General features: G+C 40.0%; 1 long non-coding RNA gene across 8 annotated transcripts; it reads left to right on the top strand.

The window, feature by feature from the left end:
• On the top strand, window positions 1-27,143 carry LOC129458353 (uncharacterized). 8 transcript variants are annotated; one of them, XR_008649595.2, is made up of 8 exons: window positions 8-96; window positions 591-762; window positions 6,999-7,325; window positions 11,560-12,257; window positions 13,544-13,673; window positions 14,798-14,961; window positions 20,105-20,262; window positions 23,664-27,143. It is a non-coding gene; the product is annotated as an uncharacterized lncRNA (long non-coding RNA). The 8 variants fall into 8 exon arrangements; XR_008649589.2 differs by having other exon boundaries at window positions 8-762; window positions 20,108-20,262; XR_008649588.2 differs by having other exon boundaries at window positions 8-762.
• The last annotated feature ends 393 nt before the right edge of the window (window positions 27,144-27,536 follow it).

Genomic DNA, 27,536 nt, shown 5'->3' with positions numbered 1-27,536 from the left:
ACTCTGTCCTGCTGCCCTGTGAAGAAGGTGTCTGCTTCCCCTTCACCTTCTGCCATGATTGTCAGTTTCCTGAGGCCTTCCCAGCCATGCTGAACTGTGAGTCAATGAAACCTCTTTCTTTTATAAATTACCCAGTCTCGGGTATTTCTTTAGAGCAGTGTGAAAACAGACTAACACGAGGCTTCGCTGCTCTCTCATGACCATCCCAAAAGGCAAGGTCAGCTTCCATGTCTCAATGGCCTTCCAGTGAGGCCCCTCACAGCTAACTGACCAGGGCAGGGGTCTCCTTGGTTCAGCTGAGATCAGGGCCCGGCTCTGGCCCATGCCTGTGGTAAGAGTGGGATCATCCCTTGTGGAGCTGACAAGGGCTGACTCTCTCTAATGGTGGCTAAGGCACTACTGGCCACTCTGGTGCCCCAGGATGGCACAGGCAGGTCAGAACCTGGCTGTCACTCCAGGCCAGCCTTCTGCCACTGACTGGAAAGGTGGGCTCAAACACAACTGCAGTTAAAAGAGAGGAATTGCCCCAGAGGCGAATGCAGTCGTAGGGGAAAAGGAGGTGAGAGGCCTGCTCTACTCCCCCTGATCAGATGCCATCCAAGGGCACATAGCTGACACGTTTGAAGAAAAACCCAGTCAACTCAGAGCCCAGCCTGATAAAAAGTGACTGTGATGATGAAGAGATTCAAAATCATGCTGCAGAAGGAATGACTGGAGGGTCTAGGCATATTTCACCTGGAAAAAGGAAGCTTTAAAGGAGATGTGAGTCTTTTGTCCAAACGTGTAGACTGACTAAATTCTTTAATGAGTTTTATGTTTGTGTATATCTGAAGGGTCCAGGACTAGCATCAAAGGGTAGAATTTAGAGGGAGGAAGACTTTGGATTAAAATTAGGGGCCATATTCTTTCTGTGAGGATATCTTGATATTGGCTGCCCTGTCACATTTAAGAAGGGATGAGATGATCATTTGTAAGAGAAACTGTAGAGCTGATCCATGAACTAAGGGAGTTCTGAAGTCTATTCTAGTTTGGAAAGCTACGGCCCTGCTGCGGGTGCATCTGGTTGGCTGGATTGATTGCTATCACAGGGGCAGAGACCACTGTGTATGATCACTTGGGTCAGTGAAATCAGCAGAGGCCAAGCGGCTGCACCACTGGAGGACAGCAGGTTGCCCTGATCCTGAATCCCTTCAACGCTGGGCCTTCTCACGTCTGTTTGAGACAGGCCACTTTCAGCTGAGATGCACTAGATCCTTCAAGCCTCTCTACCACCCACAGGGTCACCATCTGCTGGAGTGGCCAGTGGGGCTGCAGGTTACCCATCAAAGCCCAAGCTATGAAATTGTCATTGAGAGGAGTGCTTTAGACATAGAGCTCATTTGGTGGCAAAGATCAGAAGCTTGTTCAAAGTAGCCTGGAATTTTTAAAAGAATAAGGGAAACATGTAAAGGTATGCATTTTTAAGATTTAAAGTGGTTTTGCAGAAACTCAAGAAAAGCTGAACATCAGGAGTGAGGGGGAACAGGAGTTAAAGCCACAAGAGTTCACCAATCTTTCTACTAGCGTGCTACTATTCATGTGACTCAGCTCTTATCCTCAGGGCTGCTTATTCCCTCTCCTTGTGTCTCTTCACTCAAAAACCCAGGAGAGGACTGTGATTGTTAGCTAGTTGATAAATTGGCTGGTTGGATCTCTTTTTTTTTTTTTTTTTGAGACAGAGTCTCACTCTGTCACCAGGTTGGAGTGCAGTGGCGCGATCTTGGCTCACTGCAACCTCTGCCTCCCAGGTTCAAGTGATTCTCCTGTCTCAGCCTCCCAAATAGCTGGGACTACAGGCACATGCCACCATGCACAGCTAATTTTTGTATTTTTAGTAGAGATGGGGTTTCACCATGTGGCCAGGATGGTCTCGATCTCTTGACCTCGTGATCTGCCTGCCTCGGCCTCCCAAACTGCTGGGATTACAGGCGTGAGCCACCGCACCTGGCTAGCTGGTTGGATCTCTTATCCATCCCCAGACTAATAAACCCTAGCCTTCAGGGCCTGATTATCCAGGGCTGTACCTAGAGCAAGTTGACCTAGAAAGAGAAATTGGGCTTGGCAGAAACGTTGACCAAATCCTTCAATACTAAGGACAACCAAGAGTCCTGAGTAACCGAGCAGGACGTGCACCCAACCAGTCCATACTAATTTGGGGTCATTCATACCTTTGCAGTTTTAACTCCTTTTCTCTTCCTCCACTTGCCTTTCTCTTTATATCAACAAAATCTTATTGCTCCTTATTGGTTCAATCATCCCAAAATACATCAGTATAATGTGTATAATTACTAATATACAATTGTTAGTGAGTGAATTAATTAGAATGAATAATCAAGGCTTGATGTTCAATGAGTTTATAATACCTAAACCAGAGTTTAGGTAGGTATTATATACATTATATACCTAAATTCTGGTATTATATACAGGCGCTTGGCCTAGCAGGCATACTGATGTATTCTGGGATCATTGAACATCAAGCCTTGATTATTCATTCTAATTAATGCACTCATTAGTAATTGTAAAAAATAATTATTAAGTGCTGAATTATGAGCATAGCTCTCTTCTAGAAAAATGGAGGAACAATCTGTGGTTTATGTCCTCAGGCAGCTTGCAGTCTATCTGAGAAAACAAGACATACCCTCAAGCAGATAAATGCCATTTACAGTCATTCCTATGATCGCAGCGCTATGTGGGTTTAATCAGCCTTCTGCTAAAAGGAACCAGGTCCAAGACATTCAGCATGGCATGGTAGCTAAGCAAGATCCAGTGTCTTCATTCAGTACTGACAGAGTCACTGTCTCTGAGCAGCACTTAGCTACAGAAACTTTGAAGCCTTCTGCAATTATTATGCTGTGTGCATCTAATCAACATGTAGAATAAAGATGGAGCTCCAGAAAAGTTAGCACGCAATCTGGGTGACAGGTGCTGAGCAAGGACAGCCTCTTCCCAATGCTCTCCATGCGGCCTGCTGTTTCCAGGGAATGATATTATCATCCCTGGCATCTAGAACAGGACTCAATGTAAGATTGTCTAAGGCAGTCACTGGCTACAGTTCATGGAAGCTTCAGGACTGCACTTGGCATGAGCTCTCAGAACTATGGAAAAAAGAAGCTCTTAGGCGGAATATTTCTAGCTAAAAAATGTATAGGTTTTTTTGTTGTTGTTTCTGTTCCTTTCATTTTTATTTTTAGAAATAGGATTTCAAAGGGCATTTGTCCTGGTGCCTCAGGAAAGAACGTTTTCTAAAGTGTTCCCATCAACAATGCCTCAGGTGTTACAGGTCCCTATTCTTGGCCATCCAGCCCTGCCACAGTGCCTGGATTCTGCATTTTCAAAGGGACCAGCTGACCAGCAGCATCCTCTTCCTGCCGCCTCTTGACTCACACAGATCCCATCAATAACCATTCACTGAGGCCTGCTCTGAGTGAGGCTCTGGGGAGAGTGCTGTGGGAGCTTCAAGAGCAATAGCAGCCCTGAGCTCCAGGAGCTTCCCCTCTGAGGTGGGGAATTGTGATGCATGGAACATCTCCAACATACAAAGCAGACTCTTGCTAGGCTTCGAACTGGAATTGCATTGATTGTATTAACTTAGGGGAGACCTGATATATTTAAAAGAAAAAAATAAGCTGGGCATGGCGGCTCATGCCTGTAATCCCAGCACTTGGGGAGACTGAGGCAGGTGGATCATTTGAGGTCAGGAGTTTGAGACCAGCCTGGCCAACATGGTGAGACCCCGTCTCTACTAAAAATACAAAAATTAGCCAGGTGTGGTGGGTGCCTGTAACCCCAGCTACGTGGGAGGCTGAGGCAGGAGAATCGCTTGAACCTGGGAGATGGAGGCTGCAGTGAGCTGAGATCACACCACTGCACTTCAGCCTGGGTAACAGAGTGAGACTCTGTCTCAAAAAATAAAAAAAAAAGAAAAAAATATAGGTGATAGAACAGAAAAGTGGGCAGTGGCTATGAAGATGCAATCCAAATATAAGGTAATACTTATCACCAAAGAAATAGCAATTAAGACAACCATGAGACAGCATCTTGTGTCTGTCAGATTGGGGGAAAAATACTAAATTGAATAATGTCAGTTGTTGTTGAGGATTGAGGAAATAGCCTTCCATGAAACGTTTCTAGAAGTCTAAATGAGTGTAGACACTCCAGAGAGCAATCTGGCAGTATTTAGCAATCCCACACCTGGGCATATAACTTGGACAAACTCTGATTATAACAGACTAGGCCCAAGGATATGTTTACTGCAGTATTATTGGTGGTAGTGATAAGTTGGAGGCAATATAACTTTCTACCACAAGGAGGGTTGACATGAGCGTTTGATGAATAGTATGCAGTAGTCAGAATAATAAAACAGATGTACACTCAGCATGGAGAGATCTGAGTAAGATACTGTTGGCTGATGACAGTAAGACATGGATTGAGATATATAGCAGAGTGTCATTTATATAAATTCAAAACACATGCACAAGATGATCATGTCTCTAGTAGCTACAAAAGTGCTTGATAGGCCTTCAATACACTGTTTTACTTGTTGTCAATAAAAATACATATACTAAATAAATCTCTAACATTTATGTAAGTTAAGAATACATAGACATACACATATTTTAAGGGTATATACAAATACGAAACATAATTTAAGGGCACGGCTCTTCTGGATAGTCCAACGTTCAAATGGAGTTCCCTGGAGTGAAGTAAAATTAATTCACAAACCTCTGTTGCATCCAAGGTCAAATACTCTCATGAACACCCACTCTCTGTTCCCTGGTTTAATACTCACTGAATAACATTCTGAAGCCTGAGACTTTTATAGATACGCAGTTGCCAGAAAAGGCACAAAGAAGGTTTCCCCAAAAGAAAATACGTGAATATTCCATTTATTTAAAGACATCTGGGCAGGTCTAAGCAATATAAATTAATATAGTAGCATCAGTGTCTTGTGAGTTCAGACGAGTGTCCTAAGATTTAGTTGCTTAACTGATTCCTCTATGTCCCTAAATCAAATGATGAAATACAGATTTAGGTTCAGTTTTTTTGAAAGAATACTTCATAGGTCATTCTGTCTACTTCCTACTGCACCACATTTAGGAGGGAGGCACATCGTGTGTGGTTGTCTCACTTTTAGTAATTCTGAGATTGGTCGGGGGTCCAGGTGGTGTCTGACGTTATTCCATCATTATAAAAGAAGTCACCATCTACTTTTTACCTAGTGGTTTCAGTATCTTTGGATAATCACTGCCTGGATTTATCAAGGTTTGCAAAATGATTTTCTAATTCTTTGGTTCCTTCTATATACATTAGCTGGGATTCTTCAAAATGTAACTTTCAAAACAAACAAAATCACTATGAAGACTTGATATTCCTTCTTCCTTATCAATTTTCAGAATAGTGATAAAAGTTACCAATAATTATTTCTAGTGGAGACCAATATGTTTTTCTCATCATTATATACTTTTTTGTTTTTTGAGACAGAGTCTTGCTCTGTCATCCAGGCTGGAGTGCAGTGGTGTGATCTCTGCTCACTGCAACCTCCGCCTCCTGGGTTAGAGCAATTCTCCTGCCTCAGCTTCCCAAGTAGCTGGGACTACAGGTGCACACCACCACGCCCAGCTAATTTTTGTATTTTTAGTAGAGATGGGGTTTCACCATATTGGCCAGGATGGTCTTTATCTCTTGACCTCGTGACCTGCCCACCTCAGCCTCCCAAAGTGCTAGGATTACAGGCATGAGCCACTGCGCCTGGCCCATAAATTTTTATATATTTGATGAGGTTGAATTAATTGCCACATTATTCTCTTTTCTCTCTCTCTTTAGGATCTTTTAAACAGCTTATATTCAATAAACTGCATATGTTTAAATGGCACACTTCGTAAAGTTTGGGCATACTATACAGTCACAAAAGCATAATCGATGTAGCAAACATATCTATTGTAGTCTAAAATGTCCTTGTGCCTTTTGTAACCTCCTGCTCCTCCTGCATACTATATCCCCAGGCGACCTCTGGGGAGGTTGGAATTTTCGAGCAATTTATACAAATGGCATTATTTACTATGTACTCTTTGTGTCTGACTGCTTTTACTCAGCATAATTATTTTGAGATTCAACATGTTGTCTGTATCAATACTTTTAATTGTCAAGCGGTATGCTATTGTATGACTATGTCACAATTGTTTAGCCATTGATGAACATTTGGGTCGTTTCCAGTTTGGGGTTACTACAAATAAAGCTGCTAAGAACATTTTTATATAAATCTTTGTGCAGACATAGATTTAATTTCTATCGGATAAATACCTACTAGTGGAAAGGCTACATCAGATAGTAGGGTATATACTTAGCTTTTCAAAAAAACTGCAAATGTGTTTTCCATAGAAATGCTATTGCACATTTCTCCTGAGCATGAGAATTTCAATTCTTCCCCATTCTCTCCAATATTTAGTATGGTCAGACCTTATATTTTTATCCATTTTAATAGGAGTATATTATGGTTTGAATGTGTCCCCTCCAAAATTCAGGTGTTGATACTTAATGGCCAATGTGATAGTATCAAGAGATAGGACCTTTAAGAGGTGGTTAGGTCCTGAGGGCTCCTCACTCGTGAATAGGATTAAGAGATTTTGTGCAGCTTTTGGCTCCCTTGCCCTTTCACCTTTCACCATGTGAGGACACAGTGTTCCTCTCCTCCAGAGGACGCCACAACTGGGCGCCATCTGGGAAGCAGAGGGCAGTCCTCAATAGACAAAGGAACCTGCCAGCATCTTGATCTTGGACCTTGCACCCTCCAGAAACTATGAGAAATACATTTCTGTTCTTTGATAAATTACCCAGTCTTCTGTATTTTGTTATGGCAGCACAAAAAGAACTGTGACACTGTGTACATGTACTTAATCGTGGTTTTACAGTAGTCTCCCTTTCTCTGCTGTTTCACTTTTTTGTTGTTTGTTTGCTTTGAGACGGAGTCTCGTTCTTGTCGCCCAGTCTGGAGTGCAATGGCGTGATCCCGGCTCACCGCAACCTGTCCTCCTGGGTTCAAGCAATTCTTCTGCCTCAGCCTCCTAAGTAGCTGGGCTTACAGACACGTGCCACCACACCCTGCCAATTTTTGTATTTTTAGTAGACAGGCCATTAGGCAGGCTGGTCTTGAACTCCTAACCTCAGGTGATCCGCCCGCCTTGGCCTCCCAAAGTGCTGGGATTACAGGCGTGAGCCACTGCGCCCAGCATGCTGATTCACTTTCTGCAGTTTCAGTTACCCACAGTCAACCATGGGCCAAAAAATAGGTGAGTACAGTACAAAAAGATATGTTGAGAAAGAAAGACCACATTCACGTAACTTTTATTATAGTATATTGTTGTAATTATTTTTATTATAATAATATTTTATTATTGGTTGTTGGTAATCTCTTACTGTGCCTAATTTATAAATTAAACTTTATCATAGGTGTGTATGTATAGGGAAATCACAGTATACATAGGGTTTGGTACTAGCTGCTGTTGCAGGCATCCATTGGAGGTCTCAGAACATATTCCCCCCTAGATAAAGGAGGGCCAATGTAATTTGTATTTCCCTAATAACCAATGTTACTAGACATTTTTTCATGTGCTTATTTCCCATCTGTATGTCTTCTTTGGAAAAGTGTCCCAATCTTTTGTCTATTTTTACATTGTGTGGGTTTTTAAAAATTATTGAGTTTTGAGAGTTCTTTATCCAGTATATGCTTTGCAAATATTTTCTTCCAATCTGAGGCTTACCTTTTTACTTCCTTAACAGTCTCTTATGAAGAGCAGAGAATTTCTAATTTTGAGGAAGTTGTTTATCAATTTATTTTTCTTTTATAAATTGTGTTTTTGGTGCTGTATCTAAGAAATCTTTGCCTAAACCAAAGTTACAGAGATTTCTTTTCCTATATTTTCTTCTAGAACATTTATAGTTTTAGGTTTTACATTTAGGTATATGATCCACTTTAATTTTTTATATAGCATAAAATAGGAATCAAATCTCCTTTTATTTGCATATATATATATATATCCAATTGTTCCAGCACCATTTGTTGAAAACACTATCCTTTCACTACCAAATTGCCTTGCAAAAAATGTTTGCAATTTTTAAAATATATGAAAAATTAACTTAAAGTGGATCAATCTTAGTTGACAATCAGTAGTCTAAGTATGTGTGTGTCTATTTCAGGACCGTTCATCTATCTTTATGTCACAAATACACTGTGTTGATTATTGTAGCTTTATAATAAGTCTTGAAATTAGGTAGCATTAGTCTTACCATTTTGTTTTTCTCACTCAAAGTTGTTTTGGCTATTCTAGGTTCTTTGCATTTCCGTATAGAGCCTAGAATGAACCTGTCAATTTCCACAAAAGAACCCCCTCAGGTTTTGATTGGAAGGATATTGAATCTATAGATCAATTTGAGGAAAACTGACGTCACAATACTGAATCTTGTGACCCATGAGCATAATACAACTCTCCATTATTCAGGTCTTTAAAAAATTCTCTCACGATGTTTTATAGTTTTCAGTGTTTAGAGCTTGCACATCTTTTGTCAGACAAGGACTTCATATTGTTGATGCAACTGTAAGTGGTATTTTCTGAAACTTAAATTTCTGTTTGTTGATAGTGTATGGAAGTACAATTGATTATTGTATATTGATCTTATATCATTGCAGTAGCCTTTTTGTAGAATCCATCCTATTTTCCACATAGATAATCATGTCATGAAGAATAAAGACAGTTTTATTTCTTCCCTTAAAATCTGGATTCCTTTTATTTCTTCTTCTCCCCTGGTTGCACTGGCAAGGATTTCTAGTAAAATGTTTAATAGAAATGGTAAGAGCAAACATTCCTGACTTGTTCCTGTTAAGTATGATGTTAGTTGCAGATTTTTCTTAGATGATTTTTGTCAGATTGGGAACATTTTCCTCTATTTATAGTTTGTTGAGATGTTGGAATAATCAGGAACAGATGTTTGATTTTATTGTATTTTTTCCCGTTTGTATCAAGATGATAATATGGTTTTCATTTTTAATTAATATGATAAATGACATAAATTTTCCAATATGAAACCAACCCTCTTTTCCTGGAATAAACTCCACATGAAACTCATGTATTATCTTTTTTACCTACTGTTAGATTTGATTTGCTAAAATTTGGTTAGAAATTTTGCATCTTTGCTCATGAAGGATATTAATATGTAGATTTTCTTTTTCATCTTTTGCTGGTTTTGGTATCAGTAATGCTTGTCTCGTAAGAAGTTGAAAAACAAAAGGACCGGCACTTTGGCTCACACTTGTAATCCCAGCACTTTGGGAGGTCAACGCGGGCAGATCACTTGAGGTCAGGAGTTTGAGATCAGCCTGACCAACATGGTGAAACCCTGTCTCTAATAAAAATACAAAAATTAGCCGGGTGTGGTGGCACATGCCCGTAATCCCAGCTACTGGGGAGTCTGAGGCAGGAGAATCATTTAAACCTGGGAGGCAGAGGTTGCAGTGAGCCGAGATCTTGCTGCTGGACTCCAGCCTGGATGACAGAGTGACACTGTCTCAAAAAAAAAAAAAGATAAGAAAAGTTGAAAAACATTTCTTCCTCTTCAATTTTCTAAGAGTTTTGTAAAATTGGTATTTCTTCCTTAAATGTTTAATAGTGCATGTCTGCTGGTGATTAATTCTTTCAGCTTTCATATGTTTGAAAGTAGTTTTTATTTCTACCTTATTTTTGAAAGATATTTTACTAGGTATAGAATACTAGGTTTACAGAGTTTTTCTTTCACTCAGTGCTGTAGTGCTTTCTTTTAGATGTTGCCCCATTGTCTTTTCACTTACATTGTTTCCTGTGAGAAGTCTGCTATCACCTTTACATGTGTCCTCTACAGATAAATGTACTGCTTTGAAAATGTTCTCTTATCACTGGCTTTGAGTATTTTTATTATGATGTATCTTGGTGTAGTTTTCTTCATAATTTTTGTGCTTGAGATTCATTGAACTTTTTGGATTGTAGTTTTACAGTTTTCATCAAATTGGGGGGAAGTTTTGACCATTATTCATCAGATATTTTTCTATGTCCCCCCTCCTTTAGGATCACCTATTATATTAAAAACTTGAAGTTGTGCCACAGCTCACTGATGCTTTTTTCATGTTTTAAAATTATTTCTTCTATCTTTTTTATTTTGAATGTTTTTTATTGCTTATGTCTTCAAGTTCATTAATCTTTTTAAAAAATGTCAAAGCTACTGTTAATCCCCTCATCCCATTCAGTGTATTCTTCATCTCACACATTGTAGTTTTCATCTCTAGAAGTCTAATTTTAGAAAAATATGTTCCATGCCTTTCTTAACTTTTTGAACATATTGAATACAGTTATGATAATTACTTCAAGGTCCTTGTTTGCATATTCTAGGATCTGTGTCAGTCTTGGGTTGGTCATTAAGTGTCATTTCTTACTAAGAAGACCAGGCCTCCTTGGAAAAATGAATAATTACAGATTTGGGGCAAGAAATGTCCAAGATGATCCCGGGGCATCTTTCAGTGTCAGAAAAAAGGAAGTCATCAAAGACCTCTTGTTACTGAGTTTTCATTTTTGCCAGGCCTTTTCTCTTAAGAGATAAAACTCTCTCTTAAGAGAGAGTTCATGGTAATATTTCCAATTCAAGTTTAACATTATAAGGTCTCTGTTTGAATTCTTTGATTTTATACTCATACCTCTTTTCCTGTGCTGTTCAAATAGATATGCCTATAAGAATATGTGGAGTGAAATAGCATGATGTCTAGGATTCAGTGTAAAAACTTCAGCAAAGATAAAAATACAAACAAAACAGATAAAATGTTGCAAGATTTTGGTAATGAATCTAGGTGACAGGTATTTGGAGGTGTCATATAGTATTCTATGTGAGTGCTTGAAATTTTTTAATTTAATTTTTTAAAAAGAGAGATAGAGCGAGGTTGAGAGAGGCAGATCCTCTTGCCTAATAAGATTGGCAACCTCATACTTTCTCACTCCCCTTTCCCCACCCAGGCTGTTGCAACATTGGCTTGTGCTTACATTTTGGCGTTCAGATCCATCTTCATTTTTTACCCTAGGGATATTTCTTACTTTCTTGGAATTCAAATAATGAATTTAAAAGAATATTACAGGTTTTTAACATTTTAGCTGTTTTGTAGTAGGAAAGATTTTAGGTAATCTAATCCACACTATTTTGGGAAATGGAGGTTTTTAGCTGTGCGTTTAAAATAGATTTAATTGTTTCTTAATACACAAGATACAATCTATAAAGTAGCCATCTCTTTATCAAATATCATCTTACAAATACATATTATTGGTGCCCAAAAAGTATAAATGAATGAAAGCAATCCTTATCCTCACTCTTAGAAACAACATAATTCAAAATGTGTATCCTACCTTCCATGTGTTGTCATAATAATTTGTGAATATAGAGGCTAACATAACATAGTAATGTTTTCAATGGGCGGGAGCATTACAAAGCTTTTTGTTTCAATTTTGCCTACAGAGCAGTGAGTGTACAGCACTTGGCCAAGCAATGAAAAACATCATCTTAAACTGCACAGAGGCCAACAGGTTACAAAGCATTATCTCATTTAATCTTCACAGTGACCTTACGGCACAGCAGGTATTGTCATTCTACATTCACAGATGGAGAGACTGAAGCCCAGGAGGTGAAGCAATACAGCATGACTCACACACTAAATGCCAGTGCCAGGACTTGAGCCTCAAGGTTACGCCACCCCACAGCATTTGTCCTCCAAAAGGCCGGGCTATCTTCTCACAATGGCTGTCAGTGTGTTCATTTTCAAAACCTAAACTAGCTAAGTCTCGAAAGATGAAAACAAACAAAAAAATTAACTGAGAAGAAAGGCACCCACAGCTTCAAAATCCAAAGAAGAAAGTAGACACTTTTGTTTTAGATCAAGGGAAACCAAAAAACAAAAACGAAAAGTGGTGAGACAGCATAATCCCTGAAGGAAAACAGTGACCTTCTCCAGGTTTTAGGAAGACGGTCAAACCCGCATGCCCCTCCATGCTTCTAGGAAAATGTACTACACATATTCTTCAGGCAGATGTGAATGCTCCAAAGGGGCGCCCCTCTGCAGCTGGCTGACCAGCCCTCCTCTGCTCTGTCGTTTTCATACAAACATTTAGATCTGTGGCTGGGTAGATATTAGTGGCTGGGTCAAAAAGACAGTTCTGGTATGAAATATTTATACTTAATTGGCCTCTGTGTCTGTCTGTGTAGTTTTGCCAAGCATTTTAATACTTTTCCTTGAGTATTCTTTATTCTTTTTTGGAAAGAATGCTATTCAGGGTAAGAATGAGGGGGAGTAGGGACACAGCACAAAAGATTGTCTCCTCCGAAGGCTTTGGGCACTCTTCCCAAAACAGATGCAGAAGGGAACACTAGCCTCTGCCTTGAAAATAGTGTGGGATATTTATCTTGAAGTTCACCATCGTTATTCTTTGCTTCTTAGCCTTTCTGATTTAAATTCCAGTTTAGTCTTGATTTTGTGGAATAATCAAAGTAATAAATTGGAGGAAAATTATAATTTCTAGTATACAATATCATGAGATAGAGTGTAACTTTTCATTTGCAATTTAATTTTTATTGTATTTTATTTATTTACTTATGTATTTGTAGAGACAGTCTTGTTCTGTTGCCCAGGCTGGGGTGCAAGTGGCACAATCATAGCTCACTGCAGCCTTGACCTCCTGGGCTCAGTCAGTCCCCCTGCCTCAACCTCCTGAGTAGCCAGGACCGGAAGCTCATACTACCATGTCCAGCTAAGACAGGGTCTCGCTCTGTTGCCCAAGGTGGTCTCAAACTCCTGGCTTCAAACAATCCTCCTACCTTGGCCTCTCAGAGTGTCGGGATTACAGGCGTGAGCCACTGCACTTGGTCTGCAATTTAACTTTTAAATAAGGCATTTATTTGAATAATTCTTATCCAGTATTTAAAAAATATATTTTTATCATTAAATGGTAGTATATACATTTGTCATTAAAAAAGTACAAAGTATTAAAAAATATAAAGAGAACAAAAATCACCCACAATTCTACCATGCTGAAATAAAGATTATTAAGTATATCCTTTTCCAATGTTTTCTATACATTTTAATTTCTCTTAAGAATTTGAATTTTATTATATATAGTATTTCTACACCTTGTTTTTGTGAAAATTATATAGCAAGTGTTTCTCTGTTATTGTCATTCTTGTAAACATAGTTTTTAACAATCTTCATGTTATTCCAAAGTATAGATGGTCACAATTTATTGGGCGAGTCCATCATTATTTAATTTTTTTCATTTTGGTGTATTAACAAAACCATGGTGTGCATCCTGTAGTTACATCTTTGTCTGAATCTTTGATTATGTCTTTACCATACTTTCCTAGGAGAGAAATTATGGAAACAAAGGATCAGCACAATTTTAAGGTTCTCATTAAATATTTTAATTTTATTTTCCAAAAACAAACTCCCAAGTTACACTCCCACAAGTTGTGGATGGGAGGGCTGGATTTCCTGAACCCTTCCCAGCGTTGCTCGAGTTTCTTGGTTTAACCCTTGCCTCCTCCGCTGGAGAAGGGGAGCCCCAGAGCTCTGTAGGCTCCAGGTAAGGTCGCCTGTCCCCGGCGTCCACCCCTCTCCCACAGGGTTGATGCAGGGCAGTGCTCTGTGTGTTTCTCCATGTGTTTCTTCCACACGTCCATGAGCAGGAGCAAGGAGAAATGGCAGAGATCTGAGTGCTTCTGGAAAGACCCTGATAACTCCCCCTTCCCAGCACCCCAAACCTCTGGCCAACGATCCATCACTGCAATCTGCCTTATTGACCCACAGAACCACTCCCATCTCACCCTTCACCACAAATTCCCAGGTTATCTCACCTCACCCAGACACATTCCCACACAACTCATCCGACCTGGATGCACCGTCTACTCCTCCCCACTTTTGAAGACTTCCAGTCAGTCATCAGCTAAATCCCCTATATCCTCAACCTCCTACTTGGTCGCTCCTGTCAACTTCTTGCTCTAATTAGAACTTGGCTCTCCCCTGATGACACCATGTTCCCTGCAGCGTTTTAACATCATAGCTCATTTTTCTTCACATATCTTGAATGACTTGATCTGGAATGGTGGATGTATGCTTCCTCTTCCCCATCGATGCTTCCAAACCATTCTCCCTCCACCCTCTCTAAATGCCCCTAACTTTGAAACTCCTGTTGCAGAACATGGGCTACCCCTCCTGGCTTCAATCATCTACTTCTCCCTGTGACACCTCTCTTCATTTATTAAGGATTTCAGTGTGTGGCTCATGTTCCCTGTCTTTAACACAACTCATGTCATAATTCTTGGTGACATCAATACCCACATAGAGTCTTCACTTGTTCCCTCTCTGGACTCCCAGTTCCTTGCCCTGTTCTCCAATGCTGTTGCTCTCCACCCCACCACTGACTCCACCCCACACAGCTACCTACTCACAGGGTTCCACCCTTGGTGTTATCATTCCCAGTAGTTGCATCTCCTCCATAATCTCAACGTCAAGCCTCCCATTCTCCAGCCACTACCTCTTCTCTTTTTAACTCACTCCCGAGTACTCCAACCATTCTTTGTCTCCAGTAGGATGATCCCCAACAATCCATTGGTTCTACCCTATGCCCCTGCCCCAGACCTTGGAGTCACTCTTGATTCTTCCCTGCCATGCTCTATAAATCTATTTGGATCTCCTTTGTATATATAGATGAACTGACCACTTCTTAGCACCTCCACGATTGACACCTCGTCTTTGTCACCACCTCTCTGCCTGGATGACTACAGTGGTGGCCCCCTCCCTGCCCTCCAAGTGCCCACGCTTGCCCCTACAGTCTGTTCCCAACACAGCGGCCAGAGAGACCATCTTGCAATGTAAGTTAGATCATGTCTCACCTCTGCTCAAAACCCTTAAGTGGATTCTCATTCACAGTAAAAGCCAAAGTTGTTTCTGTTCGTTTGTTTTTAATTAACGGACTTTATTTCTTAGAGCAGAAGACTAAAGTTTTTGCAGTGCGTACAAGGCCCTGTGGGACGATTCCTCCCTGTCCATCCACTCCTCCAACCTCACCTTCTACCTGTCTACACCTTGCTCACTCGCCTGCAGCCTCATCCCATCCTGGATATTCCTTGAAGACATCAAACCTGATGCTGCTCAGGGTCTTTGCTTGTTCCTCTACCTGGAATCTTCAGCCGTCCATCTTTCACTTCCTCAGGTCTCTGCTCAAATGCCATCTTATGAGAGACGCCTTCAAAAACCCTCCATAAAAAGTAGCAACCACCACCACCAGCCCCGCATCCCTATCTCCCAATCACCAGCCCCGCATCCCTATCTCCCAGCCGCCAGCCCCGCATCCCTATCTCCCAGCCGCCAGCCCCCCATCCCTATCTCCCTTACTCTGCTTGCCTGTTTCCTTTCTTTTTTTTCTGTCTTTCGTTTCTTTCCTTCTTTCTGTCTTTCCTTTTTCTTCTTCCTTCCTTCTCTCCCTCCTTCCCTTTCTTTTCTCTCTTTTGTCTTCCTCTTTCCTTCGTTTTTTCTTTCTTCCTATCTTTCCTTCTTTTTTTCTCCTTCCTTCCCTCCCGTTTTCCTTCCTTTCCTTTTTCCTTTCTTCTCTTTCTTTCTCCTTCCATCTTTCCTTCCTCTCCCTCTCTTTCTTTCTCTTTCTTTTCTCTCTCTCTCGCTCTCTTCCTTTTTCTTTCTTGCTTCTTTCCTTAATAGACTGTTTTTAGAACAGTTTTAGGTTTATGGTAAAACTGAGGGGAAAGTATAGAATTCCCATATGCCCCCACACACGCACAGCCTCCCCCACTGTCAACATCCCACACTCCAGAGTGGTATATTTGTTACAGTCCATGAACTTACACTCCCCCTTCCAACCCCATAGTAATTATCACCACCTGACGCACTAAATATGTATCCAATAATTTGTTTATTGTCTGTTATGTTCCTCTCCAGAATGTAAGCTCCCTGAGGGGTGGGGGCATAGCTGATTTCTTTTTCTATGGAATCCCCAGGCATGCCTGATGTAATAACCACTCAAAAATGTATTTGTTGAGTAAGTGAAGGAAAACTGTGATAGGCAAACCAAAAACTTTGCATTTTGCTGTTTTAATTTGCATTTCTTTGGTTATAATCATCTCAAACATCTTTTCATGTGTTTGTTGGCCATTTGTATTTCTTTTGCAAATTGTCCATTTGCTTTTACCCATTTTCCCCAGGAAGGTTAGTGTTTTCCTTATTAACCGTTAAGTGCTTAACCTGTTAAAATATTAATTTTTAGTGTCATATTTATTAAAAATATTTTGCCAGTTTGTTTTTTGACCTTAATTTTGTTTATGCTCTTTATGTATTTTACTTACAGAAGTTTTAAATGTTTGGCAGCTAAGTATGCCAGTGTTTTAATATATGCTTTATTTCCCATTATGTTTATATTTAGAATGCCCTTTCTCAACCCAATGCCAGTTAACTTTTCACTGGCATTTTCTTCTAATTCATTCACTCGATAAATATTAAGCACTGTTGGAACCAGGTTTTATTCCACGGGCTGGGAATAAAACAGTGAGCAAAACCGTTTTAAAAAAGAGCTTGCTCTCACAGAGCACATACTCTCATATTTTATTACTTAATGTTTATGTTTAACACTTACCTTTCGCTGGAAGTTTTATAATTATAAAGTATGGCGTAAGAACCTAGGTTTATGCTTTTTCCTTTTTTTAAAGTAAGCTTTTATTGAAATGTAACATTTATACAGAAAAGTGCCCAAATCATGAGCAAACATCTCCTTGGATTTACTGAGCACACCCAGGTATCCACCACCCAAGGGAAGCAACGAAGGTGACCCCACCCAGCATCTACCCTGTGTCCCTATCTTGGACATTGATTCTGCTCCAGAGGTCACAATCTCATGGCGCCAATCGCCATAGATTCATTTTGCTTGCTCTTAAACTTTATATAAATGGCAACTTGCAAAAAGTGGAAACTTTAGTTACTGGATTCTTTTGCTGGCCTTATGCTTGTAAGATGCATCCACAATGTTAAGACGCATTTCTTGCAATAATTTGTAGAATTTACATCTTTACAATGTTCAACATTCCCATTCAGAATCGTGATATAGATCTTCATTTAATCAAATCTGTGCATGTGTTAGAAAATTTAAAGAATGTATTTTTATAGTATTGTAACGGTAATTTATGGTTTTAGTTGCTATTGAGAGTAAATTTTCCAGCATATTTTTAAGCTGGTTCTTGCTGATAAAATACCCAGTGGTTAAAATATATGTATATAGTTGTCATTTTACCTATAAAATATTTTGATCAGCTTGTCTTTGATTACTGGTAAAGTGATCACAGTTCCATGTGTTTATTGACCACATTAATTTTTACCTTTTAATTGCTGCTACTGCTGCTTCTGCTTCTTCTTCTTGTTCTTCCTAATTATTCTTGTTAATTTTAACAATTTTATATATATATGAAATATATATATATTTAATATATATATAATATATATATATAAAATATATATATAATATATATATATAAAATATATATATAATATATATATATAAAATATATATATATATAAAATATATATATATATAAAAAATATATATATATATATATTTTTTTTTAGACAGAGTCTTGCTCTTGCCCAGGCTGGAGTGCAGTGGCATGATCTCAGCTCACTGCAAGCTTTGCCTCCCAGGTTCACGCCATTCTTCTGCCTCAGCCTCCTGTGTAGCTGGGACTACAGGCGCTCGCCACCACGCCTGGCTAATTTTTTTGTATTTTTAGTAGAGACGGGGTTTCACTGTGTTCCCCAGGATGGTCTCCATCTCCTGACCTTGTGATCCGCCCGCCTTGGCCTCCCAAAGTGCTGGGATTACAGGCGTGAGCCACCGCGCCCGGCCAATTCTTTATATTTTAAGGATATCTTTGGAATATGTTGTAGAAGTATTTTCCCAGTTTATCTTTTTTCTTAACTTGTTGATATTTTTTGATGTATATTTAAAACATGTGCAGAGGCAAATCTATCATTTGTTTATTTTGTGATACCTTCTTTGCATTTATTTTTAGAATACTTTTTATTAAATGACTTATCTTCCCTTCCTTTTTTTTGAGGTAATGTCTCTATTGTATACTATATATATTTGTATCTATTTCTGGACTTTATATTTTATTTCATTGATATGGCTAGGTATAGAATTGTACAATTTAAATTATTATAGCTCTATAAAGCATTTTGATTTTTTTCAATGTGAGTCATTTTTCCTTATTCTGCTTTTCCAAACAATTTTGGTTGTTCTCATTTTTTCTTGCAAATAAAATATATGTATCATTTCACTGAATTCCAAAAAAATAAAATCTCTTCAGATTTTGAATTGGAATTGCATTAAATGTGTAAATTATCTCAAAAAAGTTTACATCTTCCCATTATTTGTCCTCCTATCCAGGAAATTATACATCTTTTTATTTGTTCAAATATTCTTTTATGCCCCTCATTAAATTTTTAACTTTTCTTCAGGTGCACTTTTCTTGTTAGGTTTATTTGTATGAATTTTATATTGTTTTGTTATTTTAAATTTAAATATTCTTTTAAATGTATTGTTAGTTGGTTATTAGCGGTGTATAGTATTTCTTACATTGCTATAATAATGATAGCTAAACTTTATAGAGTGAAACAAGGAAAGACAGTGTAACACAGGTGGTTAGGAGAAAGGGTTTTGGAGTCAGATTACCCAGATTCAAATGCCACTTCTATTACTAGGTGTATGATATTGGGCCTTGGTGTCCTCATTTGTACAATGGGGGCGATACAATACTTACTTCATAGGATGCATATAAAGTGATTAGGTTATACTCAAGTTTCTTTGGACAGACTAATCATATAACTTACAAGTAATAATTTTATCTTTTTTGATGTTTTTACTGTTTTTCTGTATGTCTTATAACGGGAATTTCTAGGAAAATGTTTACCAATATTTGTGGTAATTAACATCCTCAACTGTTTCCTGATTTTAATGAGAACATCTTTATTATTTCATTGTTAACTATGATGGTGGGTATTTGTTAATTAATAGGTCTTATTGGGAATGAATGCTGAATTTTACCAAATGCCTTTTTAGTATTTATTGCGATGATCATTTTTGTTTTCTCAAACCTTTCTGTGTGATAAATCGTATTATTAGTTTTCTCACATTGATCCATCCTTGCGTTTCAGGAATCAAATATCCTTGGTATGATATATTCTTCTTCTAATATATTGCTGGATTTGATTTGCTAAAACATTTTAAAGCTTTTTCTCTATACTTGTAAGCTATATTGGTGTCAGTTGCCTCCTTTGTCCTAGGTTCATCAGGCTTGTTAACAACAAGATTACATGTTTATAAGTTAATTTGGAATTTATAAGTAGATTTGGAAAGATTTACGTATATTGCTGTGTTCTGCAATAATTTGTTTAGAATGGGAATTAATTTTTTGTTGAAGGTTTGAAAAAACTCACCCATAAACAAACTACACACCCATCTGAGCCGCTTGACTTTATTGAATGCAGCCTTTGACAACTTATTTAATATCTTCTATACTTATTGATTTATCAGGGAATCTACTTATTGAGTTAATTTATGTTTTCCTAGAAAATTCAACTTTATGCTATCTACAAGAGGCATACTAACTCACAAAAATTAAAAGACTGACCCAGAAAACACAGCAAAAAAAAAAAAAAAAAAAAAATCACGAAATAATTGTCAGTCCAATTAAAATTCAAAACTGGAAGAATTCATGGGTACAGAAGGTAATATTTTGTTGACAAAGGATATGATCTTCCATCATACATATTAAGCCCTGAATAATGTAGCCGGGTCATATATACAGGAAAACTTGTTCAAAGTGTAAGGGATTAATTGACAGGAAAAAAAAAAAGGGATGGGAAACTTTAAAACATTTAACTCATTTCTTAACAGATCAAGTGGCAAAATATAAATGTGGATAAGGAGACTGAATACCTTTTTTGTGTCTTCAGCAGGCAGGCTCGGCTGGCCCACTTTAGCCTAAATCCAGGGATCCAGCAAGCATTCATCTCACATAGCTCGGGTTTTACTGAGCTGGTTCCTCTGCCTGCTTCTCTGAGCTGTTGACCCGTCGAGTACAAGAGAACTACAACCCCCAGCATGCACTGCGGTCAGTGGCTTCCTCTCGGGCTTCCCGTCCAGAATCCTTTATTCCCACCAGTCGCCACTCTACCCTCTCCCCGAAGCAATTTCCAGCCATCTATCTGGGAACTGTAATCTTTCCACGTCAGGGAAAAAGATGGTATAGAAGGTTAGATGGGTAGTATTCAGACTCCCTCAGAAAACAAAGCGCACTCATACAGGACCAGAAACCCCGTTTACTGACTGGGACCGCCTGTGGGTCTCAGAGTCAGAGGGCCAAGAGGGAGTAGGAAACAAAACCAATGTCTTCCTACCTTTTCAGGAGGTCACCTGGCTCAGTGAGTTTCAGCAGATGAGAGAGTATGCTCTCCTCTCTTTCTCTCTTTTTAAAAATCCAACTCCACCTCCTTTATTTTGAATGGAAATCCCTCCTGATTGTGCTGTGTGCCCAGAGCAAGACAGCGACTGAATCCTACAAGATAAGTTTTCCCTCTAGTGAAGCTAATGAGGGCTTGGAAAGAGCAGTAGAAAGACATGAAGGTTTTAAATGCCTGCCTTCTTGGTCCCATCAAACAGGCTTATCCATGCCCTTCCAGAGCAATCAGCCGCTGCTGCAGCTGCCACAGCTGCTGTTACTGGTCAGATCTAGCAGCCTGCTAAAGCGGATTACGCTGAGAAACACACACGCACATGCACACATTCACACATACATGCATGCACGCAGGCACACACACACATGCACACACACAACAACTATATTTCCTTCCACGATAGGGAGTTGAAGGTTGAGTTAGAAGGGACAGAACAAGAAGGGAGGAATATGTAAGGACAATAATACATGTGGGATAGTCTCATCTTTACAGCCTTGAAGTTGTCCAAACTGCAGACAAAAGGGGGAACACTTTCAATCCAGTTGGAAACTTTTCTCTGGTGCTCTTGTTTATAGCAAGTAGTTGTGTTATATAAGGGCCTGGCTCAACACCAGTCTCCTTTAGGAGTCGGCTTTCTGGGATCCTTTAATTAAAAGTACCGAGACACAATATGAAGATGAAAGACTCAGCAGATATGTGGACTGCACCCAGCACGGCTGGTGGTCTCCCAAAACTAGTGAAGGCACAGCGGGGGTCCTGTCCCTGCTTGCATGGGGGTCTGGCTCAAACACCTGCTTGGAATTGGGGGATAGTGTCAGGTAAGTTGCAAATCCTGGAGACTGAGCCCCACCTGCCCTCGAAATGGGTCTGTATGTGGTTGCCTGTGAACATGCCTGGATATCCAGGCACCCCCCACCTCCGGAAACTCCCTGGGCTCAGTCCATGCTGTGCACCTGCCAAGGTGAACGTGCCCTTCGCTGTGCCCACTGTTGACAGCCTCTGGACAGATGGGCTTTTCCAGGTTCTTCCACTGCTTCCAGAGCTTTCTGTTTATGTGCTTTTGTTTCTAAGTCCAAGAGTCTCAGAATTCCATACTCAGAGATCCTGCAACTTGGATCATATCTGTGACCCTGAAACTCAAGGCTCTACCTGAGAGATCTTTTTAAGAGAACTATTTATCTATTCACTTATCACATGCTTATACCCCAAGCACAAATACGACCCTACCTCCTTTTCACAGGCTGCCTGGTAGTAGAGAGCCCATCACACCTGTATTCGCGGACCACCCCACTCCCCACTCTTATGGGTATTGCTGTTATAAACCATATTTCCCCAGGGCTGGGGATCTATGGATACTAATGAGTCACACTAATAGCAACGATCCAGATTTCACAGGCTCTGATCTCTGCAGCGCTCCCAGTACAGGAGGGACCCCTCTCCAAGATTTCCTGTAGACCCTGAAGGGTGTCTCACAGGTACTCACAAACAGTTCTTCCTTTGTTCTGCTCAGCTGCCCGGTCCCCACCCAGCTGATGGCTACAGTTGGCCCCCACTCCTCAGTGAGAACATCTAGGTCCTCCCTGATTTGGGGTAATAGACCTCTCTTCCACCCTGTGCAACTCCTCCAAAGCAGAACTGCTCCTGGCGCCTTCTCCCAGAGCCCCTCATAAATCAGCACCTACAGTCTTGCCTGCAGATCCTCTGGCCTGGGGACCATGCTGGGCTATAGACCAGTATCTAACAGACTTCACACTGGCCGCCCCATGTCAGTGTCCCCCTCAGCTACCTGCATCTTCATCCCCCTTCAGACAAAACCCCATGCAAAATGATGCTGCCCGAAGCCATGCGTGAGTTTGCCCGTTAAGTTTAGATCCTAGTTCATGTCCAGATTAGGACGCAGGTGACATTCTTACCTTCTGGCTAGTTACAAAATTCTTCAAAAGGGAAAATGCAAAAACAATCAGATCCTAAGTTAAATTGTGGAGTGGAAAGACCCGTATAGTGTCTACTTGGCTTGTATTTTGGGGCAGCTCCTTCCTTGGGGCAAGCATTCAGGGACTATTAGTGTGCTATCTCTTTAGTTCTGAAGTATATGCATGTCAGTGAATCCACAATATTGGTTTGATATTCCACATAAAAATGATCAGCAAGGAGGAGTCCATTCTGTTCTTCCAGTGATCCATAGAGTGAGATCAGAAATGTATCAGCCAGATGACAGGATACAAGATTCTTTTGGATAATATGTGTAATGAAAATGCAAACAAATTTATGAAAGAGTTCTGTGAGCTACTTCATAGTCTGATTGACTCATGCACTTGACAAGGTGAGGAGGCCCTCTCCAGACAAGGTGGGCCACAAAGAGCTTGGCCTCTGGACTCAAGTCTTGGTCCGCCATCTGCCTTACTATCTGGGTAATCTTGGCCAATTCACTTCGCTTCTCTGAATCTCTGTTTTCTCACCTCAAAACTGAAAATTCTTGCTAAATTATGGTAAGAATTCGTGAAGATTTAATAGGCGCTCAGTAAATGTTAGCTTTTGGAGCCATTATTTAGTCTGGAAATAGTCTTTGGAGGGGACTCACAGGAACCATATGCTCGTCACCACCTCCATGTCTGTCTTTGAAACATACCCCACTGTCTCTCTCTTTCTCTCACACACATGTGTGCACACACACACAGTTACGGCTATGGGTCCCGACTGCCAGGGTTTGAGTCCTGGTCCTGTATCCTTCTCCCTGTGTGACCCTGGCCACCTTACTGAACTTGTGCATGTCCTTTTCCCTCATCTATTAAATGGGGACTTTTATGGGTGATATGAAGATCAAATAAGTGAATACATTTAAACCACTAGAACAGTGTCTAGTATATAAAAGAGTGTACATGGGTCAACTATTATTATTACTATCCATTATTCATGATTCTTCTGGGAATTAAAAACAAACAAACCTCTAACTATCGGTGAGAATCCTGAATTCTCATCTTTCCTGCTGACCTTCGTTCTGTAACCTCGAATGCATCTCTTTCTTCCATTCACACATCTGCTTTCTCTTCCAGAACAGCTGGTACAAGTGGATCTGCTCGGCACCTATAACCTAATTACCTCTCAGGCTCATACAAGGCTCTGGCCACTAAGCAAACGATCTCCCAAAGGGATTATTCTCAAGCAGCACAGAAACTGTCCCTATGCCTCAGGTGGCCCCAGGACTCTTTCGTACTAGAGACTTATCTGTTAATAAAGTTGACAAAGGAAGGTGGCCTTCCAGGAATTTTTGTTTGGGCCACTTCCTGGAAGAATGAACACTTGACCCTGAGAGACTTGGCTGAGCAGTGCTGGGTCAGCTTAACCAAAGAAGACCAGCCATCACCCACGGCAAGAGCAGCTCTGACTCGGACCCACTGTTCCCCCAGCCTGTTAGCAGCCCGTGAACAATCTTTAAGTAACCCCTGGCCCTGTCACATCTCCACTCAACAGGGCTCTTGGGGAGGATGCGTGGACCCAGAACAGTGCCCACCCACACCACCTGTAAGTGTGGCCATGGCAGCCAGCCGGCATGGATGCTAAGTAACAAGTGGTGTTGGGGCACAGATGTGGCGGGAGCGCTTTGGGGCAAAGAAAGAGGTGCTGTGAGTGAGGACAGAAAGGAAGGAAAAAAAAAGCCTCATGGGTTACAGTGCCTCTCGCCTTTGGCTCTTCTTCAGAAGACTGGTAAAAGAAAGCAGGAAGAGAAATTGGTTTCCCTGACTTCTCTAAAGCAAGCGTTCTTCAGAAAAGAGAATCGATCAGCCTGGTTAAAGTGGATAAACTATCTGATGTCCATCCAGAGAGGTGTCTATTAATGGCTGTAAAATGGAAAGATGAATCAATGGGACCGATTAATATTTATGAAGAGTTGAACTAGGCAGAGTGAAAGAGCCTTGTGTATTGGATAAGAAAGGAAAAGCATTGCACACCATAGGATGCGTTTGTTTGGCTAAGGTTTCTGTTTTGATCACTGGGTAATTGTATAGAGCAGGGGCGTATGGTAGAGAAAGAAAATCTATATCTAGAAGTTATTGACTTTATGTACAAAAGCACTGGTTGGTGCCTATTTTTGAGGACCACTCCATCTTAAAAATAACTTTGGTTTTGTACGGCCTAGTTGTGGTGGAAAAGGAGCTCCAAAGAGTAAGCAAGTTTCCTACAAAAAGAATCCAAGCTGTTGAAACTACAATTAAGAAATGCAAAGAGTTACTAATTTTACTACTTAGAGGAAAGGAAATTTACAAGCAAGAAAGAAACTGTAGATCAGGGCAAGTTGTAACTCTAGAGGTTCAGAGATAGGCGCTCTAATTACCCCAGGGCAAGGGAGGACTGTTTGGGGAAATTTCTGAAAGATGAAATAGGAAAGCTGAGGGTCAAAATGATATTGTGATGAGAATAAATAGAGAAGACATGTTTGCACGAAGCTCAGCTGGGTAATCATGAAAAGGAGGAGCGAGGGAGGAAACTGAAAATCGAAATAAAGAACAGAAGCACAGACCGTGAAATATGCCAAATATAGTGTGCAAATACTCAGAAGGCATGGAAAGAGAAGTTAGAAGCCAAAACTCAGTTATCACTATTGTGTGAAGGAACAATAGAACTCTTAGCAAAAACAAATGACTTAGCATGAGACCAATACTGCTTTCCTTAGGTAGCTTGGTCCAGAGGGAAAAGGCTGATATCACTCCCTATCAAGGGTTTTTAGACCGTTTAAGTGAGCTCTGCAAGTGGGAGACACGGTGATGATTATTGACAGTTGCTGTCTTTCAAGGGGGAGAAGCAAACTGATGTTACACATTAGAATTCATTAGCACCACCGAACACAGGTTACAAAAATACTGGGAGGAATTCTCTCTCCTGAGCACATTAAGTAATATTTGTAAATGTGTGCAGTAAGTGTTGACTCTCTCATCATGCTGGACCGGGAAATGGTTCTCAGCAAATCATGGCATGATTTCTTTTTCAAAGTTGGGTACATGAATATTATCGTAACCAGCTAAGAGCAGGGAGACGTGCTCTTAATCTACTTTGACGTGGCATGGGAGACTAACAGATAGTGCAGCTTTTAAGAGAAGATGTAGAAATCAATCTAGTAACAAATATTTATTAAGCATTGGAGTGTGCTAGGCACCAAAAGAAAAGAAACCTCCACAGCTGATAAAGCCTTTCAAAATAATGTCCTCAGTTCATTTGCACATTTCCGTGAGGTAGGTGTTGTTAGCCATTTCCATTAATGAGAAAAAAAAAAATGAGATTCAGAAAGGTTAATTAAATTGGAGATCTCCTGATTTTTAGTTTTATATCCTTCCCGTGTCCTTTCCAGTCTTATATTCCGGTCCTATCACTTCTCAGCTGAGTTACTTCAACAAGTTATTTATCCTCTGTGTTCTCAGCTGTCAGAATGAAAATGCCAATACCTACCTGGTAAGGAGTGAGAAAACATTTATAAAAATGCTCAGCTGGGTACCTGACACATAGGAGGTCCTCAGTAAATTTGTTTTCTCTCCCTTTCTTCCGAAGGACGGTGGCAGATGGATTCAGCCAGCCAGCCTGGGTAGCACAAGCCATGACGCCCTGCTGAATCTGTGTTCTAGGGTTGGACAGGGGGAGTCCTTTTGCCTAGAGGGACGGTGTGCGAGGCCTAAGAGGACTTGGGCAGAGTCTTGAAGGAGGAGCAGGATTTGCTGTGGTGGAGAGGTGCTCAAGGGTTGAGCAGATAGGAGAACCAAGGAATCAAGGCAGGGAAAGAGAGGCGGTGCATGTGAAGGGCCAGGAGCTGTTAACTAGTTTGCTAAGCAGCAGGCTAGGATTTAGAAGGAGTTGGAGAAGCGCGGAGGGAGCTGAGGCTCTTGTGAGGGGAACTTTTATGCTAAGGGTTCCGACTTGGCCCTGTGAGTGAAGGTGAGCTAGGGAAGGTTTGTGAACTTAGAGTCTCACCTGTTAAGATTAATCTGGTGCCAGTGTATAGAATGGACCATCAAGGAAGAGGTGGAAAAACAAGGAAAATTTATATTTTATAGACACACACACACACATAGACACAGAGCCCTTTTTATTATAAAACATATAATCGACTTAACCCCATTTTAAGTGGCTTGGACATTAATTTTACTCTTGTAATTGATTATAGAGATTTAAAACTGTTGTGTTTTTGCCTTTGTGACATATTATGGCCATATCTAAAATTTATTTGATGTTAAATCAAGAACAAAACTCTTCAATTCTATTGTTGTTCCTAAGGTGAAATATAATCTACTTTGAGTCAATTCACTGTGTCATAAACTTTCCAGGAAAGGGAAACTTGATAAAAAGCAGAGACTCACTGCATATGACAATAATTAAATCTATATTCAACAAGTATAAAAGAATGGTTGTAGGGGTAAGCAATTTGGAAGAAAAAAACCCACTTGACTTAAATATGACAGAAAATCATACTGAAGTCTGACACCCCATGACCTTTTTTGAGATTTGAGGTTATGCCATGTATTTGAGAATAAACAAAATCCAGTTAAGTGTCTATATTATTAAATGAATTGTATTTTCAGAAGGCATTAGATAAAGTCTATGTTTTAGACCTTGGAATCCATTTTTCTCATGGACACAATATCATAAATAGATGAGAATTGAGTTCCCAGTCTATAAAACCCTTATTAAATCATCATGTAGCTGAAATATTCTGTATTGGCAATCAATAGAGTTGAGTAATCTTTTCATAGTCACAGTAATAAAAAAACAAAAAATATTGAAGAAGTAATTTTTCAAAAAATAGAGGTATAGCACATTTAATTATGGATTAAGAGGTTGATAAATAATTTTGTGGTCATCCTGAAGAGACTATCTGGGCACTTTCAAAAGCTTTACAGTTCATAAACTGTTCTTATTATGTCTAATTTAATATTCAAAATTTATG

This window comes from Symphalangus syndactylus, chromosome 19 (assembly GCF_028878055.3).
Source record: "Symphalangus syndactylus isolate Jambi chromosome 19, NHGRI_mSymSyn1-v2.1_pri, whole genome shotgun sequence".
NCBI classification, from domain to species: Eukaryota; Metazoa; Chordata; class Mammalia; order Primates; family Hylobatidae; genus Symphalangus; species Symphalangus syndactylus.
This window is presented reverse-complemented; position numbering and strand designations above follow the sequence as displayed.